Source organism: Cupressus sempervirens, chromosome 2 (genome assembly GCF_028749045.1).
Source record: "Cupressus sempervirens isolate cs-2001-9-10 chromosome 2, ASM2874904v1, whole genome shotgun sequence".
Lineage (NCBI taxonomy): Eukaryota > Viridiplantae > Streptophyta > Pinopsida > Cupressales > Cupressaceae > Cupressus > Cupressus sempervirens.
This window is the reverse complement of record NC_143119.1, coordinates 279,320,957-279,341,870: the sequence shown is the minus strand read 5'-3', so window position 1 is coordinate 279,341,870 and position 20,914 is coordinate 279,320,957.

Here is a 20,914-nt window from a genome sequence, read left to right as displayed (position 1 = left end):
AATGGTTAGAGAGTAACAATGAGATGACTTGATTTTTGATGCAACTGAATTGTTGAGTATAGATCTCAACTCTGACTTGAATATGTGATCCTTCTTGATCAAATATATATTTGAAAGTCCTCAAGGATATTTTTCTTATCCTTTAAATTTGTTTCCTCTAAGCATCTTTTATTCTTTCATTTACTTACTTTTATTCAATCCTCAACTTGACCTTATATTTATACCTTATGCATTGTCAAATCAGCTTGAATATGACTTAGAATAAGTAATATTCATCTCCTTAATCAGCTACAACCAAAAAACAAATTCATTGAAATTAATATGCCAAAACAAGAAAATCCTTCATTCGCAAATCCTATTTAGGAGACACTAACTCAGAAATGTTTTTCATGTGTTAACCAAATGAACTCAGTTAACATTGCATTTTCACAAAGTTCCTTTGGTAACTGAGTGTTCTTGATTAACACTAGTTCCATCCAATTTTTCCTTTATTAAGCAAGTGAGCTCGATTAACACTCAACTTGTATGAACTTCTCTTTGACGCCTAAGTGAACTTGGTAGACATTGCTTTATGAACTTGGTGAACATTGCAATGCTCAGTAGACATAAGAATCTATCTTCAATGCCAAAGTGAGCTTGGCATACATTTTCTAGTAAAGATATGACATTTTGTATAACATTAAAGACAATACACAATTAACCAATTATTTTCAACAAGATTGCAGTTGGATTGAAAGCCATAAAATGTTGCATGTTTTTCTTTTAGGAGATGGATTACCTCGACACCCATAGACACAAGATATCCATTGAAATATGGAGAATTAGCTTGGGAGATGAAGGTAGTTAGGTATTTCTAGCTTCAATTGATACGTTGCATCTAAATTCATCTCCAATTATGTGCTGAGATAAATTGTTCTTAGAGATGTAACCTAGGTATTAGAGGTTACTGATGATTCTAAATAGACCAAACTAAAAGATAATCTTGCACTCGCATAATTACATAATTGGTGGGCAAAAAAGTATAGCATTTTCCTCAACGTTGGGTGATTATGTTGCTGTTATGTGAAATCAACAATCGCTTCTCAAAATAAATTTCCTTGGCATCATATGAGAGTTCTATTTCAAAATAATCTTATACATATACTTGGTCAAGAAGGTGTTAATGAAGGATCTCAATTTTTGGCTTATTATAGTATAGGTAGTATCATATAAATGACCCAAAAATTTATAGCATTTAGATGAAGTTCAACATAGACATGTATGACCAGTATAATTATTTGAAGATATTTTTACAATTATTTAATTAGGGTAGAAGGAGATTATAATTTTTATAACAATTTGAAAGTTGGGAATGATGACTCCAAAAACTAATCAAAAATAGAAACATAACCAATGGACTATAATTTATTTGTGGATGGATAGAGATCAAATTTAACATAGATGGAAAATATCAAATTGATAACAATAGACACACATTTATAAGTTAAATCAATGATACCAATTCTTACAGGGTTTTTCTTCTACTAAATAACTCTTTTATTGGGCAATCAACTAGGTGTTCCAGACTAATGAATGTCAATTGGAGGAACTCCCTACTTAGGCCTATCATTTAGAACAAGATCCCTTCTTATGGCTTGTTATAGGGGGATAACTTGTTGCTAATTGGGAGAGATCTTTCTTCATTAGGGGTTTATTCTTGTAAGTATAGCCTAGCCCTTTTCCTAGCACACTACCATTGAATTCACAATTGTCATTTTGATGTCGAGGGCACTACATAGGCAAGTCAAAAAATGATAAATCAAGACATCTCACATATATGTGTATCTGTTGGATGCATGGAGCAATATTTTAAAACTAAATCCTATCCAATCAACCACATACCTCCTACGAGATATGCCCAAAAACCTCACCTCTAATAGCTCCCATGGTGCACAACAAAATAATAAATAGACAACTTTTCACCAAATCTCAAGTTGGGGATTTGTGTGGGTAGTAAGCAATTCAAATCGCCATGAAATAGCTCACACATGCACGCAAAATGCTACAAAAAACAAACACTATGAAATAAGAAATATGAATAATAGTTTTCTTTTTTTATTATGAACCCAATTTGGTCAGAATTTTGACCAAATTGAGAAACCCTAATTTGGTCAAAATTGACCAATAATGTACTAGTGCCTCATGAGAGAAAAACCCAACCTCCAAAATCATCTACACTCAATTAGTATTTAGTAATAAAAAAATTAAATATACTTAACATTCTCCATCAAGAGTTGAAACGTCAAGCTCAACCAATATATCCTCAATGATTCCAAGCATGTTTCTAGACATTTCATGTTGTGATTTAGATACACTCTTTAGAAGTAAGCTCAATACAATGGTTGCTAAACACGTGCTTGCTTTATAAAATTAAGTGTTAGGATTCAAACAAACTAGAGAAAGTATTCAATATCAATGGAAATAATTCATATTACAAATCTAGCATGGTCCATCCACCATGAGCTACATCAATAGAGAAACAATCACCCAAATATTTTATTAGTTTCCAACATGAATGCATCACAATATTGTTGAAAATAACAATGGGAAAGTAAACCTTGATAGGGAGGGTGAATTAGCACTTCAAACCTTTATCCATAAAACATTCACCACACATCCATCTCACAATTTAGAATATGAACCAAAATTAGCTAAGTATGTGTTTGCATCTATAACATGAAACAAATAAAACATGACACAATAAATTGGTTACCCAAAAACCCTTTAATGAAAAGATAAAATCGGAGTGGCAATGACACCCAAAAATATTCACTACTATAGTTTTAAAGTGTGTCCTATTATGGATACAATGTGTTTGACCATAAACTCTTATCTACCCTATTAAAGGTCTTCCCTATTAAAGGCTTACAAAGACTGTTAGGTCTCATCTTGTTAGAGGATTTAAACTTACTATTAAAGCAAGCACTTGGTTAAGAGATTTACAAATTCTTGTTAATACTACTCTAGTAGGATATTTTCTTTGTATCACCTATTAAAATGATTCAACACCATGATCCTTCAATTAGAACACTATTTCTAGATGTCATACATTTTCTTTGTTGATAAACTTGATCCTTCTAATCAGATTTGTCTCCTCTATCCTCTCTTTGCTTTCCTCTATTCTCTCTAACCAATTTTGCAATTCAAAACACTGTCATAGCCTCCATAGCCTCCATGAATGCTCTCTCTACACTTAGCATTCATCTCCTTTCATACATACAAAATCTTTAGGGTTTTCCTTGTTAAATAAACATAGGTTGGAATGGGTTAGGTAAGAATCAACAGTTGTGGTTGATCCATATTGCCACTTAATTCACCACTTAGTTATGTTGGCCCAAAAATAGTTTACATAGAAGTTTGTACCATTACAAACAAGTATGTCAAAAACTATTCACTCGGCATCCAAAGGCTTTGATGTTCATCCTTCATTGTGCTCATTATGTTATAACTTGGCTTCTGAATAGCTCAACAATCTTTGTTTACTCAACACTTGAATCACTCGATATGTATAGTCTACTCAGCACTTGAGTGACTTGGCACTAACTAGGAATATTTCTCGGCATGTATTGTCTAACAACTTATGTGTGACATAATTTGATAACTTAGCTTGCACTAATTTCTCAGCTCACTCTAATCACTCAGCTTGCACTATAATACTATTTGATAAATGACTGAGTTTTTTGTAACTACTTTGTCAAAACCAATCTGAGATTAACAAATATTACAACATCAACCATTTATGTATGCTATAATAAAGCACTTAGACTCTCAAATTTTATTTTTCACATTTCACAATTATTTATTTATCAAGTATTTTTCATAGCTTGCAAAGGTCAATATACATACCAAACTAAAAACTAACTCCTTGTTTAAATAATGGTTGATTTTCACTTCACCCCCTTGCACTCCCATTTTAATTGATTTTGGATGAAAAAAAAAACTATTTATGTCACAAAAAATTAATTTTAATGACATGGTCAACTACCACATATCAATATAAAATCTACATAGATAGAACCAAGTCATCAAATAAAATAATGTGTGTCAATAAAACCACTAACCTCGTAGAATTATAAGTTCCTTTTTTTTACAAAAATAAAATAATTTTCTCATATGTCTAACTCAGTGCTACATCTTTATAAGTATTCCCAAATAAATTTAATGTGACTAAATGTACCATTTTGAATGCACAACAAAAAAATATTTATTTTATATAATTAAAATAGTTAATGGTATACAGTGTGTACAACACCTATTCTTTTAACACATAATTTGTCAAATTTGAACAATAGACTCACAAAATATACAATGCAAGATATCAAAACTCAACCCTTGAATCTTAGGTGATTTTCTCACTTTATTACAAACTACCCAATCTTAAAAAATTTCCCAGCTATTACCATGACAATATCCTTTCTTGCATCAAAACCTCCACCATCATCACCTAGTGAAAAGATAACCTCAAGAACATTTTTACATCTTTCATTTTTTATATGTTGTCCGTCCTATTATTAAAGGAGTCACTTAACCCTACTCAAAAGACATGTGAGATTCATATTCAATATCACTAAATCATATACCAAGTTGAGCTTAATATTTAATCTAAACCATGTTAAATACATTGTAACCAAACCTAAGTTATAAAGAACAAAATATATTGTCATCAATATCTAGTTATAAGGGATCTCTTATGTGAGTATTTTAAGAGTAAATAAAGGGATTTATTTTGACCTCCATAACACCATCTATTGGATCTTTCACCATAACTTCTTCCACCTTTATTTCTTTCAAACTTCTCATTTAATTTTTCTTCTACCCATAAAGAAAATTGGTATGCCTCTTCAAAACTACTCATTCTAACCGAACTTAACTCCTCCTAAATACTTGGCCTTAACCCATTAAGGTAAAGGGAAATTTTATCATTGTAAACTTTTAGATGACCTATTCATTTGGATTAAGGTAAAAGTAGGTTTTGAGGGGACCCAAAACCCCATGCAAAAACAAAAGATCAATAGTAACGAGTCCACCTAGTTTTACAAGGACCAGAAACCTATAATAACCACATTAAAAAAATAGGTTTTACAAGGACTTGAAACCTAAAAGTAGCATTCTAGAAAAAACAACAGTTATAAAGTAAAACCACAATAAAAGATAATCAACACAAAGGAATGGAACCATAACTAGAAACCTAGACCAACAATCATGACCAGCAAAAGAAAAATAGGAAAACCTTGTCACTAGAGCTCCTCCACAACCTTAGTCAAATATTTTGTAGTATCAAAAATCCCTTGAAGGAGATCCTTGGAAATGGAGATAGGGGTAACTTTAATGTCCCTTTTAGTACTTTGCATTGTCCTTTTTCTAGGACCACTAGTCATATTGGCATGCATAGGACATATAATTTCCTCATTGCACCTCTTGCCCAAACTAACTACCCTTGCACATAAAATGGTAGTTATCATGTCCATCTATTGTCCATTATCCTTCACTAGTTTCGTTAGGCCAGCTTTATAGGCCATCAACTTCATAGTCCATGACCTATTATTATTAGGACTCAATAGAACTATTTTGTATATTCATAAAAAAATTGTCCCACTTGCTTCAACCACAATATTTTATTGAGTACATAAAGCACATTAAAAATGGGAATGAATTGTCTCTTTAATTTCTCTACCATCTAATCCCATCCTCTAATTTTCTCCATTACTCTTCTATTCCTCTCCTACTAAATCTCCTAACACCAAATTTTGGCATGCTCTTTTATAGTGGTCATAAAAAATTTGACCCTCTCATTATCTTCAATGATGCATGAGCATCCAACGGTGTTAGATCCATTGTGTAACACCCAAAAATATATCTATTGATAGTTTCTATTTTATATTTTTTCATTTTTGGATACTCATTTGACAAAATTAGAGATGACAACTCTCATATTTTCATTGTTACTTTTTTGTATTAGCCTTTGAAGCACACATGAAAATGTAAAAAAATGACATATTTTGTAGGAGATTCATAATTATAAATAAATGGAGGGTGTAAGTTTAGGGAGAAGTGGTAATTGAAATTTTAAGCAATTTGCAAAAAGAATCAAGCCAAAAAGTTTCATATTTTGAAAGTTATTGTAGATTTAAGTTTCTAAACACCTCTAGAAAAATCTTTGGAGATGAATTTGAAGAAATAAAAGGTATCATACAACCCTAAAAAAAGTGGGACAACCATAGGACATTCACGGAATTATAGAATCAAATATATTTTTGACAATGTAAACAATTCATTAATTGGAATCCCAAATTAAAAGTTATGCTTCCTGAAAGTTGGATCAACTTGCATGGAACCTTCTATTGTTGTATCTACTTATAATTTGAATTCTAGATCTTCTATTTTGGTGTCTGAATACCAAATTTCATAATGTAAATATTATTATTGGACCTAACTCTAAAATAGGCTATTTGAGGGCCATGTTGGTAGTGAAAATATATCTTTTGGAGAGTTTTGGTAGAAGGAGTTGGAGTTTCGTAACTACTAAGCAACAAGATGCTCAATACCAAAATGATATCACTCACACAATCTAAGGATTAGCCAATTCCTATTAACAATTATGTGTGCAAACCATTTGGACCCAACTTCAATAAAACCAAAGGTGGTTTTCTACTCTTTAGGCTCTTCAAAACCAGGGTGGGTATACCCAGGGATGATTCAAAATTGGGAAACATTGTATGAGAATTATTTTCATTTCATTCCGATTCTCATCTCAAATCCTCAAATACATGCATAATTCTTGACAATTTGATAAACACATCCCATATAACAAATCTGGCCAAAATTCTTCTATAGATCTGCACGTGTTCTCAGCAATAGTGGCTAATTGAAGCTAAAACATTCCATGCAAAAAAGTATTGGCCAACTTTGAAGATCTATAGGAAATAAAAGTAAAATTGATTATAATTCTGCATTTGAAAACCATTTAGGACATATTTCTCTTCCAGCTGAATCAATTTGACCAGTGCCTAATCCATTAGGGCTCAAAGTCTACTACAAATCCTCAGATCTAATTTGTTGCCTTACAACAAATATTATCAAAAATTCTTATTAGAATTCATCATTCAAAAATCCTTTATTGTAGCAACCTTATCAAATTCATCAAAGCTTTTACTTAATCCATTGAACTAATAGCAGTGATGAATAGATATACAACCTGACTGGATTGCATTCAATTGCACAAGCCTTTACTCATACAACATCAAGATAACCAAGTAATCAAAAGGAGACAAAATTCAAAAAGAACTGATATGGGGAAAGCTCATAATTTGTATTCATTTTCTTTGAAAATTGTATACATTTATAGTAAACTCAAAATGACCTTAGGAAGAAACACAAAGATCATTCTATATTCATGTATTCTCAGGAACTAATAGAGAAAATAACTCATAAACTTACTCCAAACATTGGACCAAAAAATAGACTAAGTACATCACCTAGAAACAATAGAAATCGAACCTTTTTTCTAGCCTTGGAGTCTCACATATATAGTGTGAGATGCAACAAGCTTCAGGCTAAGAGAAAATGATAGGTGTCCTTTACAAGAAATATTCACATACACCTATCACAAGATGACAAAAATGTGGTTAACAGAAGATGTCTAAATCAAAACATTCCTATTGGTGGGTCTGTTTCTATTACATCCTTTATTGTTTCTAATTTGGCTGCTATTTTGATCTCTCTTTGTATGCAACTACCAAGCTAGCCAACAATGAAGATTGTTCTAATGATTGCACATTAATCTCCACCTATGGGTTTTCACCATCTTTATCATGTATGGTGGGAGTAACTTCTACCCTTTTATCTTCTTTAGTTGTATCAGCATCCTATGGTCCTAGGCTTGCAACTAAAAGTGACTAATTATTCTTGTCTTCTTTTTCCAATTAGACCTGAGTAGTGATGGTGTTAATGATTTGGATCTCCTCACCCTGCACCTCATCACTGTCAGTTTCATCTTCATCAAACTGTTCACCAGGAGCTATTTTTGCCATCCACTTTTCAAACAGTATGTCATCTGGCCAATTGAATTGCAAAACATCTCTCTATCTTTTTAATACATATTCAGCCTCATTATCAATATCAAAAAATTCTTGTTTTAAAGAATCAAAGAATATTTGGGCCTTCACCATTTCTTCCATTGTGGTAGCCCACCATGCATGCCCTATTTCATTTACAATTCTATTCATCCTTAAACAAAAAATATCATCAAGTTCCTTTGCCCATTCATCTTTTCTTTTCAAATTATTTCTTTTATTTTGGGCATGAGGAAACAAATTGAAATTTTGGCTCTTGTACTTGTTCAAGTAGCCTACTATTATTCTCTGTAAATGAATCCTTTTATTGTCAAAATTAGCAAGATTAGAAACAATGTCAAAGGTTGTTTCAATTTGATCATTAGAATTCCTTATGATAGAAAAACACAAAAATGTCATTTCTTTCTCCCTTCTTACCCATTTATTCACTATAGGCTTTAAGGCCTCATCATTGGCTTTCAACTCCTTCCAGATACTGATCACCCTGGCCAACTGATCATGAATTAGTGGCCATTCAACTTTGTCCCCCAAATATGTGAGAGCTTTTCTTAGTTTATCTTCATATTTTGACTCTAACTCTACATGTAAGGCCCACAATTTACCCTTTTCTTCTTCAAAATCCTCTATAGTGCAATACTATGGCCTTTGGGGTGTATCTAGTATTTTTATGAGGGGGGTGGATTTGAAGGGTTCAACTAGGGGTTGAGAGTATGTTATTATTGGTGTTGCTGACCTACCCATTAGCTTGTTCTCAAGCTCAATTCTCTTTATTGTAGGCATCCATAACTGCCTCATACTTGCTTTGTATCTCATTCATTTCATTTTCTTCCCTCTTTGCAGTAGCCAAGGAAAATTGAGAGTAATCTACATTCATGTGAGCTTCTTGTACATGTGAGGTATCTGCAACTCTCCTCACAATGATACTCCCTATTAGTCCTGAATCATCAAGCTATGATGGAGCAACCCTGGATCCTCTTTTCAATGACCACATAAAAAGAGCAGCTTGGTCATTACTAAATGTAGTTCCCAAAAACTCCCTTTTATTTGGATCTTGCAATCCCAAATTATTTGACACAAAATTAAAAATCAAGGGATCAACAATGTCCCAATTGGGCAATAATAAAATATTTGCAGCCTTTACCATCTATCTCCCTTCTTCAGGGGTTATGTTATGGAACTCTTGAATCATTTGTTCCTTTATTTGACTTTGAATGGAGGCTTCTTCCATTTTTGGATGCTTTATTTTCATATTTTTACATCTTTCCTCAAAAATGTGCATGTTTTCCCTCCAAGCAAACTGATGGAAAGCCCTAGACCTTACAAAACTATCATCAGACAAAAATTGCTAACTAGCTTGTTCCAAAATAGGGTCTAATTCCCTACCCCTAAAATCTACTATAGTTAACTCAAAACTTGGCACAGGAGGCTCCTAGGGGTTCCCTTCATCAAGCTTTGCTTGGGTAACAAAAACTCCCCCTTGTGATCCCATTTGTTCAATTTTCTCATCAATGAGCTACTCCTCCTTAATTCTCATGGGGGTTTGGGAAGGTGAGTAACTCTCATCATGTGGTTCCTCTTCCCTTATTATCTTTCTCCTCTTGGGAGAAGGTTCAGGAGGCCTTTCTTCAAAAACGGCACTAGTAGATTCAACTATCTATTTTCCTTCATCCACAATGGGCCTTTGATCCTGAATGACAGTATATCCTGACCTCCTTTGCACAACTAGTGGGCTTGCCCCTTTATTGGGATTGAAACCCAATCTTCTCATCATTTCCCTAGTTTTATCTGGAAAAGAATCAATGAAATATTGCTTCTTCTCATTCATTACCTCCATTATTTTGGTGAATATACTCATAAGCTTATTTATTCTATCTGCAGTAGTTACAGCATTACTAATAGGGTTGTAATCTTCGTCAAAACAATTAATAAAATCCAAAACTTTTGAATAGACTCTCCATTTTTCTTTCTTTGTTTCTTGCTCTTGCAAAGAGTACACATTCCTTATTACATCTTCAAGGAAATAAAATTCATGCTCAACTGGACGAAGCTTTGATCCTATGCCTAAGAGCCGAACTAAAGAAAACTTCTGCATCACAAAAATGAGAGTGAGATACTGCCATTTTATATTGATCCAAAAATTTGTAGAGGAAGACCCACCCTTCCTTAGTTATTACAAATTGGTGGACTACTGTACAAGTGGGAAAAATTGATCCTGTTCCCCTTTTGTGCAAAAAGGCTTCTTCTACTCCTCCCAACTACCATAAGAATTCAACTACTCCTACCTTTAAGGGTACCTGGTAAGGTAGTACATGGGGTGCTCCCTTGAATCCATAAATTCTAATAACAATTAAAACTAAATACGGGATGATATCTCCCCAATTATGTGAAACTTTCAGATTATGGGGTTTATCCATAGGCCTAACAAGGCGCATTAGTGCCTTATGAATCCTGGGATTGTCTCTCAATATGAGGCACCTTAGTTTGGAGGTGAAGTGCCTATCAAATCTAACAAAACTAGCATTTTCTACTTCCTCAGTCATATCTGCACTCCATAATTGAACTGGCAGTGCTTCCCCCTCTTGTCCTTTGTTTAGAACCATTTCTTTACCAAAGTATGTAGCCCCCTTAAATAGAAACATGTGCATCAACAAGGAGTATTGGCCCCAAACCTTGTCCACCTTTCCCTTTGCAATCCCAACCAATCCACTGTGAATCTCATTAGCCAGATAAGAAGTAAAATCAAAAATTATATCCACACAGAAAGAGGAGATTTGAGTAATCATATACATGAAACTCATGGGCATAAAATCTTCTTCACCCTCTCCAAAAACTCTGCACAGGGTCCTGTATATCTCTACTACCCTAGCATTGAAACATGCTTTCTTGAAAGGTTCTTTAGAGGATGATGTTATTGCTAGTAGGGTTCCAATTATGCCAATGTGGGCCTTTAGTGCACCTTGTCTAACTATATCCTTCTTTGACATATATTCTTTTTCTAAATTTGTCAAATTAATGGGCACATGATACCTAGTGAGAGGTCCCAAACAGAAAACTTCCCTAATCTCTTCTAGACTAATGGTGATTATAATTTCACCATCTACTCTTCTCACTACCCTAGTGGCTTGATCATAACTCTTTTCCATGGCCTCAAGGAGGTCATAATCCATAAACACACTAGGAACAACTAGCTTTCCCAGGCCGAAATTCCATATATTGGCATGTGGGGAAAACAAATTACTTTCTGCAAACCATTTCTTGAAAAAATTTAAACTAGTTTGCGAGGTTTGAGTGTCCTGGACCCAATTACCCTTATCATACAATCCATCAGCTATCCTCAACCTAGGGTTTAATGAGGTCAAATTTTTAACTTGTATTGTCTCTACAGTAGACTCAGGCAGCAACTCAAGCAAGTCATCATGTACATTTCTATCCAAATAATTTACTTGACCTAAAAATCCCTTCTTTGGAGGCATCTTTGATTATGCTTTATAGAACTGAGATACTTACAAAGATTACAGTAGGATTACTTACTTGAATTATGTCCTTGTCTTCCTATGTATTTCTACAAATTTATCACGAGCAAACTACTTCACAATCTTGCCAAACTTCAACACGATCTTCTTCAGTAATTGCTTCTGCTTAGGAATAGCTCGAAATCTTTGTTCACGTAAGGTGAAACTGATAAAACTTTTTGTATTATACTCTATTTTTCCTCACATGCAAAGCTTTCATGTCTAATTAATACACAAAGTGGCACCACCTTCTGCATTTGAATCTGCATCGTCAATCTTTAAAAATCCTACGATCATGGGATACGGAGAAAGACAACTTGGCATTACACTTGACAAGTTGGCCAGTCAATCCAATGAAAAATACCCATGTATAGAGCTCCTTCCTTGATGGCACTTCTTTCTAGACCCACTAACGACTGAGGACATGTGTCAATAGCTCACTACTTCACTATACATAAAGAATGAGCACCTTGCCATAGCAAAGTAGTGAAAGCCATTGATTTGATCTTGATCTTGTGGATGATATATTATTGTACTGCTTAGAAGAACAGTGGTGGGCCCTCATTTGCTACCTCGCTATACGTATCATCCAATAAACTTTTCATGGTGAGATAGCGACGACCATTGATCTAAGACTAAATCAAAGGTGGAGAAATTGCACCAAGTACCCTAAAGAGTGGTAGGTCCCCGACTTGCTATGTTGCATAGAGTAAACAACTTGCAACTTTCCATAGCAAGATAGTGAGGACTATTGATTCTAATTTGATCTAACAATTAGGATCCCTTATATACTTTATGAATGGGGCGTGGGTCCAGGGTATTGATGACGTAGTAAATTTTTCCTTGTTGGCACCTAACATGACCTTACTTTAGTCCTAATTACCCATCCACGTTACTTGAGGTCCCACCGACTATTTATTTCACGATGCCTCATACTTTGCTAACGACGAGATGTCAAATTTTTTCGATAGCGAGGTAGCAAGCTTTGGTAACTTTAATAAAACTTGCCAACATGAAATATAATAACCCATCGAATCACCATCGCTCTTACTAATTGCTTCTGACAATAGTAGTTATTGCTTGTCATGCCACCTGGATAGACCATGGTTGCCAAGAAACTTCGAGGCCACTGTGTCTTTGATTTCATGGCACCTCGCTACTTTGCTAATGGCAAGATGCTTAGTTTTTCTGATAGCGAGGTAGCGAGGCATCAGAAAGACCCTCATTTTGGTACTGACTTCTTACTGCATTTATTGGGTCCCTTTTCTTGTTCTGATAGTACTTGCAAGGTGTATGTGACTGAAAAGTCAGCCAAAAGACAAATCTTCGACCACCGTATCTTCATTTTATGGTCCCATTTTATAAAGTTTTGGCACTCGCTACCTCGCTATGCATAAAAAGTGCTTATGTTCTTATAGCAAGGTAACGACAATGGTAGATCTATTTAGATTGGACGGTGAGGAATCTGAGAGGAAAGGTAACTCAGGGGCGTGGAAGAATAAAAGAAAAATAGAATATTCGCCCAAGTTGATTTTTCAAATATTTTGTGCCTAAAAATTTTAAATGGAATGAGATGTAGGGTTTTCACAAAAAATTTCAAAGGCTAACAAAAAGATGACTTAGCTATAAACCCTATTCACCATTAATAGAAACAATCTAAATTTGTATACCTAGACAAAGGAATTTTATCATGTGAAAATTTAGACCAATAGAAGGTACTATAAGAAGATAAAAATCTCCAAAATATGATAACATTGTAGCCAATGGGATGTCCATATAGTGGTTTTATTTATATTGTATTGAATTTAATAGCTTCTCATTTGAGATGATAGAAATTTACTTTTCTATTGTGTTTATTTGTGTCTTAGATTGTGCCCTCATCAAGTGGTATTAGAGATAGGTTTTCTTGATACATGTTGTTGACTATGAGGCAGTTTCACTAGGATTATGGATGTGAATTATGAGATCAGTGTTAAAATGTCTTCCCCAAGGAACCATAGTGGGAGAGTTGGAGGTGTCATAGAAGGGGGGTTTAGAGCCCTCCAAAGATAATTGGAAGCCTTGAAATAATACCTATAAAGAGAGATTGATATTGGGGAAAGAGAAAAAAGTGAGGAAGAATATTAAGAAGAGAGGTAGGTTGAAGATGTCCAAGAAGATAGTAGGGATCCAAAGGTTGATAGGATTTTGAGGTTTATTTCTAGAATTGGAAAAGGACCTAAGATTTAAGTGTCTATATTTCTTTAAACATTCATCCAGAAAAAGTTGATTGATTAGATCAATGGTATGGAGGAGTATTTCAAGTATGAAGATGTAGATGATCCTAAGAGGGTCAATTTTGTGAAGGCCAAATTGAAAGATCGTGTCAAAATTTGGTGTTAGAAGGTCCATATGGATAGGAATCAAAGGGAAAATGAGAAGATAACAAGATGTGATTGGATGGTGGGTAATTGGAAGAAATAATTCATCTGTGTGGAATATGAGTTTGATTTGTTCAAGAAGATAAAAGGGTTGAACAAGGAAATAAAATCTATCCAAAAACATATAGAGGATTTCTAGTGAGTACTCATTAGGATAGATCATGTAGAAACCAATCAAGAGAAATATTCTCGTTACTTTAATGGGTTAAAGCCAAGAATCTAGGAGGAGCTCAGTCTAGATAGAATGACCAATATTGAAGAGGCATACAAGTTTTCCTTGAGAGTTTTAAGAGGTCTAAAGGAAAAAAAAGAGGAAGAGGTAAAGGAGGAATGGGTGGTGGTACATTCTTTGGAAGTCAAAATGAGGAACATAAGAAAAATAAAGATGTGGGTACTAGCCAAAATTAGAGGATTGAGGGTTTCAACTACTCCCATGATCAAAACAATGGAGATCAAAGAGGAAAAGGAAGAGGAAGGTCTAGAAAAGGACCAATTGTTAATCTTGGATTGGTTTCAACAAGTGAGTGTCTATATACTTAAGTCATCTACTTAGTTGATGCCAAACAAGTAACATATGTCAAGCACAACATGTAAATTTAGTGCATGCCGAGTAAATAGTGAGTGCCAAGTCATTCATGTGTTGATTCACTCAAGTGTTGAGGAGATAGTATGGTCCAAGTGATTCAAGAGCTGAGAAAATATTGCATGCCAAGTCATTAAGATGTCGAGTGACAGCATTGAAGTCATAGTATTTGTTGAGCACCAGGGACTTCAGATGCCGAGCAACACAGTTTTGTCATAGTTGTTTGTATTGGCATAGACTACAATGTAAACAATTTTTGGGCCAACTTAAGGATTGAATTAAGATATTTTGGTGATAAGAACAAATCTTAAGTGGTAATCTCTATATATTACTTTGCACCCAATCAAGTAAAGGGAAGGTTTAAGTGCCAATATGGATGAGTCACAACCATTGATTCATTCCTAACCCTAAGTCATCTAGGCCTTCTTAAAGAGGAAAACCCCTAAAATTATTATGAGTGAGTAGTAGAATAAATGAATGCTTAAGGAGAGTTTTGCATGTGCAAACCAAGACATTCATGGTAACCAGGGCATTATGATCTGAATTAAATTGCAAAATTAGTTAAAGGAGAACAGAGGAAGGAAATAGTGAACAATAGAGAGACATCTGATCAAGAAGGATCAAGTACACAGTAGAATAGAGTTGATTTTTCATCAAGCATAAGATTTTTAATCATAGGATCATTGCTGAGACATTATAATAGGTGAATCAGTTAAATCTCTTAACATAGTAGTCCTTACAGGCTATATCGAATTCCTCTAACAAGGTGATTACTTAATTGTGAGTTGAAGTCCTTTAATCAGGCACACTTCTAATAGGGTGTTGAAATCCTTTAACAAGGTAAGACCTAATACTCTTTGTAAGCTTTTAATAGGGTATACCTTTTACAAGGTAGATCATGTTTCATGATCAAACATTGTAACCTTCATTGGATACACTTTATTACTCCAGTAGCAAAGATTTGTGGGTATCATCCCTAACCCAGTTTTACCTTCTCATTGGAGAGTTTCTGGGTAATCATATCTTGTGTCATGCATATGCGAATGCTTACATGTTTACATGCTTTATATGGTATTTTAGTTTACTTATTGACTATGTGAGATGGATGTGTGGTGAATATTTTTATGGATCAAAGTTTAAAGCACTAATTCACCCCCTTCCCTCTCATAAGTTCACCTTTCCTATTGTAATTCCAACAATTGGTATCAGTTCCTTGTTCTCTGAAAGAGAAGCTTTTTAGCTTTGAGAAAAGATCTTGGAAATGGAAGTTCACAAGTTGGCAGAAATTATTGAGAATCAAGGAATTGAAATACAACTCATTCTACATCAGTTGAATGAAGCAAGAGATGATCTAAAGAAATCATTGAAGAGAAGGAAAGAGATCTCTATTGAGGAGAATGCTACACAATACCAAGAGATGGACACTACTAATCTACTTGCAAATGGAAACTCCAATGAATTTGATGCAACAGTTGCAGATCCAATGGAAAAGAATAAAGCCATAGCTGAAGAGATCAAAAATCTTTAAACAGACCAAGAATCATGAGCCATATTACTATGTGAGGTGACTGAACAAAAAAAGAAAGCTATGGAAAAAAAATTCATGACTGAAGATGAGAAAAAAGTTTTGACCAGCAGACTAGGAGAGAAATCATCAGAGGTAGTTAGGATTGCTAACATGCAATTAGAAACTTTGGGTCAAATGATGAATGCAAAACATGAATTGAATGCCAAGGACATTTAGATAACAACACTAAACTTGCAAAATGAATAGTTGAGCAATGACCTAAAAAGGGAAAAGGAGTTCTATGAAAGTTTCAATAAACTAAATAAATCTATCAGGTACTTTGAACAATTGATGAGATCTCCTAGATCTAATAATGATACATCTAGACTAGGATACACAAGTATTGAAGAAGTAAAATCATCCAAAAGTGATGAAGAAAGAAGTAACAAAGGTAAGAACTTAAAACCTACTTGTTATAATTTTGGTAATAAAGGACATACTACTAATATGTGCAGGAGGAAGATTGAAAATTAGAATGTTAAGGAAAAGAGCATGAGTCACTTCCATAAGTGCAACAAACAAGGTCATCAGGCAAATGAATGCAGAACCAAGACCATGCACACTCAAAGATTTGAAGGATATTGTTATAACTGTCAGAAGTATGGACATAGAGCTTTTGAGTGTAGATCCAAACCCAAGTGGTCATCAAACAAACAGACAAAGGTAAAGAACAATGAAAACTTTTATAATTGGGATTATAATACAAGGTAGTTGTCACTACTATCAAAAGTATGGACATGTTCCAAAGAACTATATTAGAACACACTTCAAGAGTAACCACAAAAGGTGGTTGAGTCAAACCACATGTTTAAGCTATTTGAAGACTAGTCACATAGCTGATATTGTCCAACAAGGTCAAAGGTAACAAGTTGTGAGTTCAACAAACAGAAATGCAAGGTAGATATTGAAAATATAAGAGATGAGATGAACAGGACATGGAAGAAAAAGGAGGATTGTAGCACATCAAGTGCAGATGGGATCACTTCACCTAATGGGTCAGGTGATCACACCTCATCAAACTAAACAATCAAGAGGTATGTGGGATTGTTATTTTAAAATTTTATACCATACATCAGTTCCAAGGATTTAGTTCTAAAAAGATTACATATGCATGAATAAAGATGCAAAGTGTTATTAGAAATCAAGGAAAAATCTTTTAAGTTTTGTCAGCTTTTTCATGTTACTGTTGAGCATGGTAAGTCTCTTATGGTTTCTAAGTAAAATATTAATGGATGTCGAGATAGAAAAATTGGTTAGTTGAGTCTGAGCTCATAATAGTTGCCAAGAAAATGGAAAGACATGTGGATGTCAAGTGAGCCTGAAATCAATTGATGTCAAGCTTACACCTATGTAAACACTTTACATTAATTACTATTTAAGGGCTATTTGATCAATTTTTGCTCATTTAACATAATTTGAATTTGAGAAAGAAGACAAACAACTAAAGGTCATCTGGAGAATACCATGTGAAGAATTTGTAGGAGATTTCAATAGCTTCTCAACACCATTTCATTAGGATTTGTAAGGTATTCATTGTGTGCCAAGTTACACAATTTCAAATTTCAAAAACCCTAGATTTTTGTGATGGTGTCTAGTTCTTCAAAGAAAAAGGTGTAGAGGGAAAAGAAGTTTTAAATGTTCAATTAATTAGTAATAAAATTAAAAAACCTATTTCCAAGGCTATTCTAGATATAGCATATAAACAATATCCCTCTAGTGCATTATCTATGATACTACCGCAAGTCTTAATGATACAAGATGTTAGGAATTGTTACACTTGCAAGATTGGAAGTATAGGTGATAGGGAAATTAGAGAAGAATATGGAAGACTACTTGAAAATGGAGCATTGAAGGCAGAATACAATATTTTTGAGAAGAAAGGGTTAACTCATGCCCTAGATTTTCCAAATATCTTCAAAGCTAAGTGGATGAGGATTGTCTTAAGCAAAATATATGATAGCTCAGTATGGCTAGAGGATAGGCTAGTTAAAATCACATAGAAAATTGTTCATAGGGTAACAAGGTATCCAACCCTAGATTGGCCAAAGAATATGAGAAGTGAGTTAAAGGAAGTTGTTAAAAAGAACACATGGGCTATATGGAACAAAAGGGGAATGACAATTGATACAATCATAGATCCCTTGATAGCTTTTGCAGTGAGGGTGATAGCACACAAGTTTTATTAGTCAAGTAGATTAAATAGTATACCTTGCATTATAGTGGACATGGGCTACAAAATTGTGAAGAAAAATCATACTTATGATCTTGCTGAGTTGTAGCTGAAAAAATTGATTGAAAATTTGGGAACATTAAGGAAAACAAAGAGTGTTCAATGCAAATTTGAATCTATTTGTATGTTTTTCTTCTATTTATAGAATACATTTTCTATATTTGGTAAGATTTCATAGAAGACAAATAGATCAATTGTAGTACAGATAGGAGAATTCATTGAACAATTAGGTGATAACTTTGAGTCAGTAATGACTAGTTATTTTGAAGATTTCAAACAATCCATAAAGAAGAGATTAAGGATTCTAGTCTCACTTGTGGAGAAACATTATGATGATGTTTGCTTCCTAGCTGACACTTATTACACATATGTACAAGCAAAAATTCCTAGAGTGAGATGGCTAAGGCCATTAGGTTATGAGATAAATGTTGATGAGGCCTCTACTATAATCACAACATTACTTGTAGAAGATGTGGACAAAGAAGTCAAGAATTTAGTAACTATGAACTAGTCAAATCTAAAATCACTATAGAGTTGAAGATTGCCTCTATAATTAGGATGAAGAACAAAATTGGTGAAGAAACTAAAAGAAAAATTTGGTGAAGGAGCTGAGGAAGAGGAAGAAGAGAAAGATGAAGTAGAAGAAAAAGACACACAGGCTCAAGCACCACTAACACTGATACAAGGTCAGGGAGAGGATCATCAAGAGGAGGAAACAAAAACTATAGAAGGTACTAAGGGAGAAGAAGCTAAGGAAGCACCTATTCCTACTGACAAGAAGAAAAGGAAGGCAAAGACACAAGCAGTAACAAGACCAAAGAAGGTTGCAAAACCTATTCAACCCAAACCAATAGCACCTACCACAAGGGCTAGTACAAGAGTCACTACACATAAGGCTAAAGAGTTAGCCAAACCTAAAGAGCAAGAAGGTGGACCACAAAAAACACCAAGAAGAAAGTATGTTACTAATGCTAAATCTAATAAGGAGAAGACTGAATCTGATGACAACAAACAATTCCAAGTGGTGAGTCACAGTCCCTCCTCAGACCTACATAATTTATGTGAGAACATTAGAAACAATGTTGATTTATCAGGTTTCTCTCACATTAAATTTGATAAACTTGGAAATATTGAGAAGAATCAAGTAGAGGAGGCAATATATGCCATGATGGCTACTTTTAAGAAAGCTCCTCTAGAAATTTCTAACTCCATACCTAACAGCTTATATGATAGAGTTGAGTAGAAATGGAATTATTGTTTAGATATATAGAAGAAAATTAGGGAGACAACCCTCACTCAAGTTATGCCAAAACTTAGCAAGGCACAAATGTCTAAAGTCATAAAGTAATATGTTGTGAGATTTGTACCTAAGTATAGGGCATTTAACATATTACAAAACAACATAGAGGATGTCGTAAGGAAGTCCAAAAAAATGTGGAAACTAACATGTGGACTAGCCACAACCAAAGAATGTAAAGAACAACCTATTGATGTAGAAGATGATGAAGATGATAACAATGAAGAAGGCACAGTTTAGGGAGGCACTGATATGAATATTGATGATTAGGCAACAATTGAGGAAGAGAAGCAACTAGATCAAAGTGTACAAGATACACAAATGTTGAGTGTCAGCTCTACACAAATTATAAGTGCAAGTACTAAAATTGTCATAGTAAAGGATGTTTCTAATTCTATTGACTAGAAAATCAATCTCCTAATCTTGTATTAGTTAGTGTAGATGAAATTCATAAGTCAAAGACTATGACTATAGGGGATGAAGTGCAAACACAAGACACACCTACAATCACTCCTCAAGTCACAAGTGTACAACCTTCACCACACTTAGTTGTATATCAAAAGGAAGGAGATAGAAGGATGTGATGTTAGTACATCCATTATAAGCACTCCAGTCTCAGAAAATTTACAAGAACCTAAAAAAGACAAGTTTGAGATAGTTGGAGAAGATAAGGTGGAAACACAAGTCAATGTTGGGACACCAATTCAAATAGGTTAGGTAGAGGTACTTGCACCTCCAGCACAAGTTCAAGGTGTAACTGAAATCAAAGAGGCAAAAAAGGACAAGCCTGAAGAGATAGATTTGACACCCAAATTGAAGGAGCTAGAAACAATTCAAGCACTAGTGGCATTACCAGAATTAGGAACTCCTTCCGATCAAACTCTTTAGAGGCCAAGCACAAATGCTACACCATTTCAATTCTCAATGTTGAATCATAGCTCATCTAAGGTAGAAGAAGTAATTACTTATGGAGATGTTAACTTAGATGAATAAATTGTATTGCCCAAGCTTGATTATACAGCAATAACAATTGAGTAGATGGATAGACTATAAGAGGCACTAGCAAGAAAGAAACATCAAGAACTGCTCAGAAGGGAGCATAGGTAGAAGAAATTTTTGATTGATATCAAAGACATTTTCTTAGATGTATTCAGTCTGCCTACTCCAAATGAAATAAAGCCAATCATTGAACAA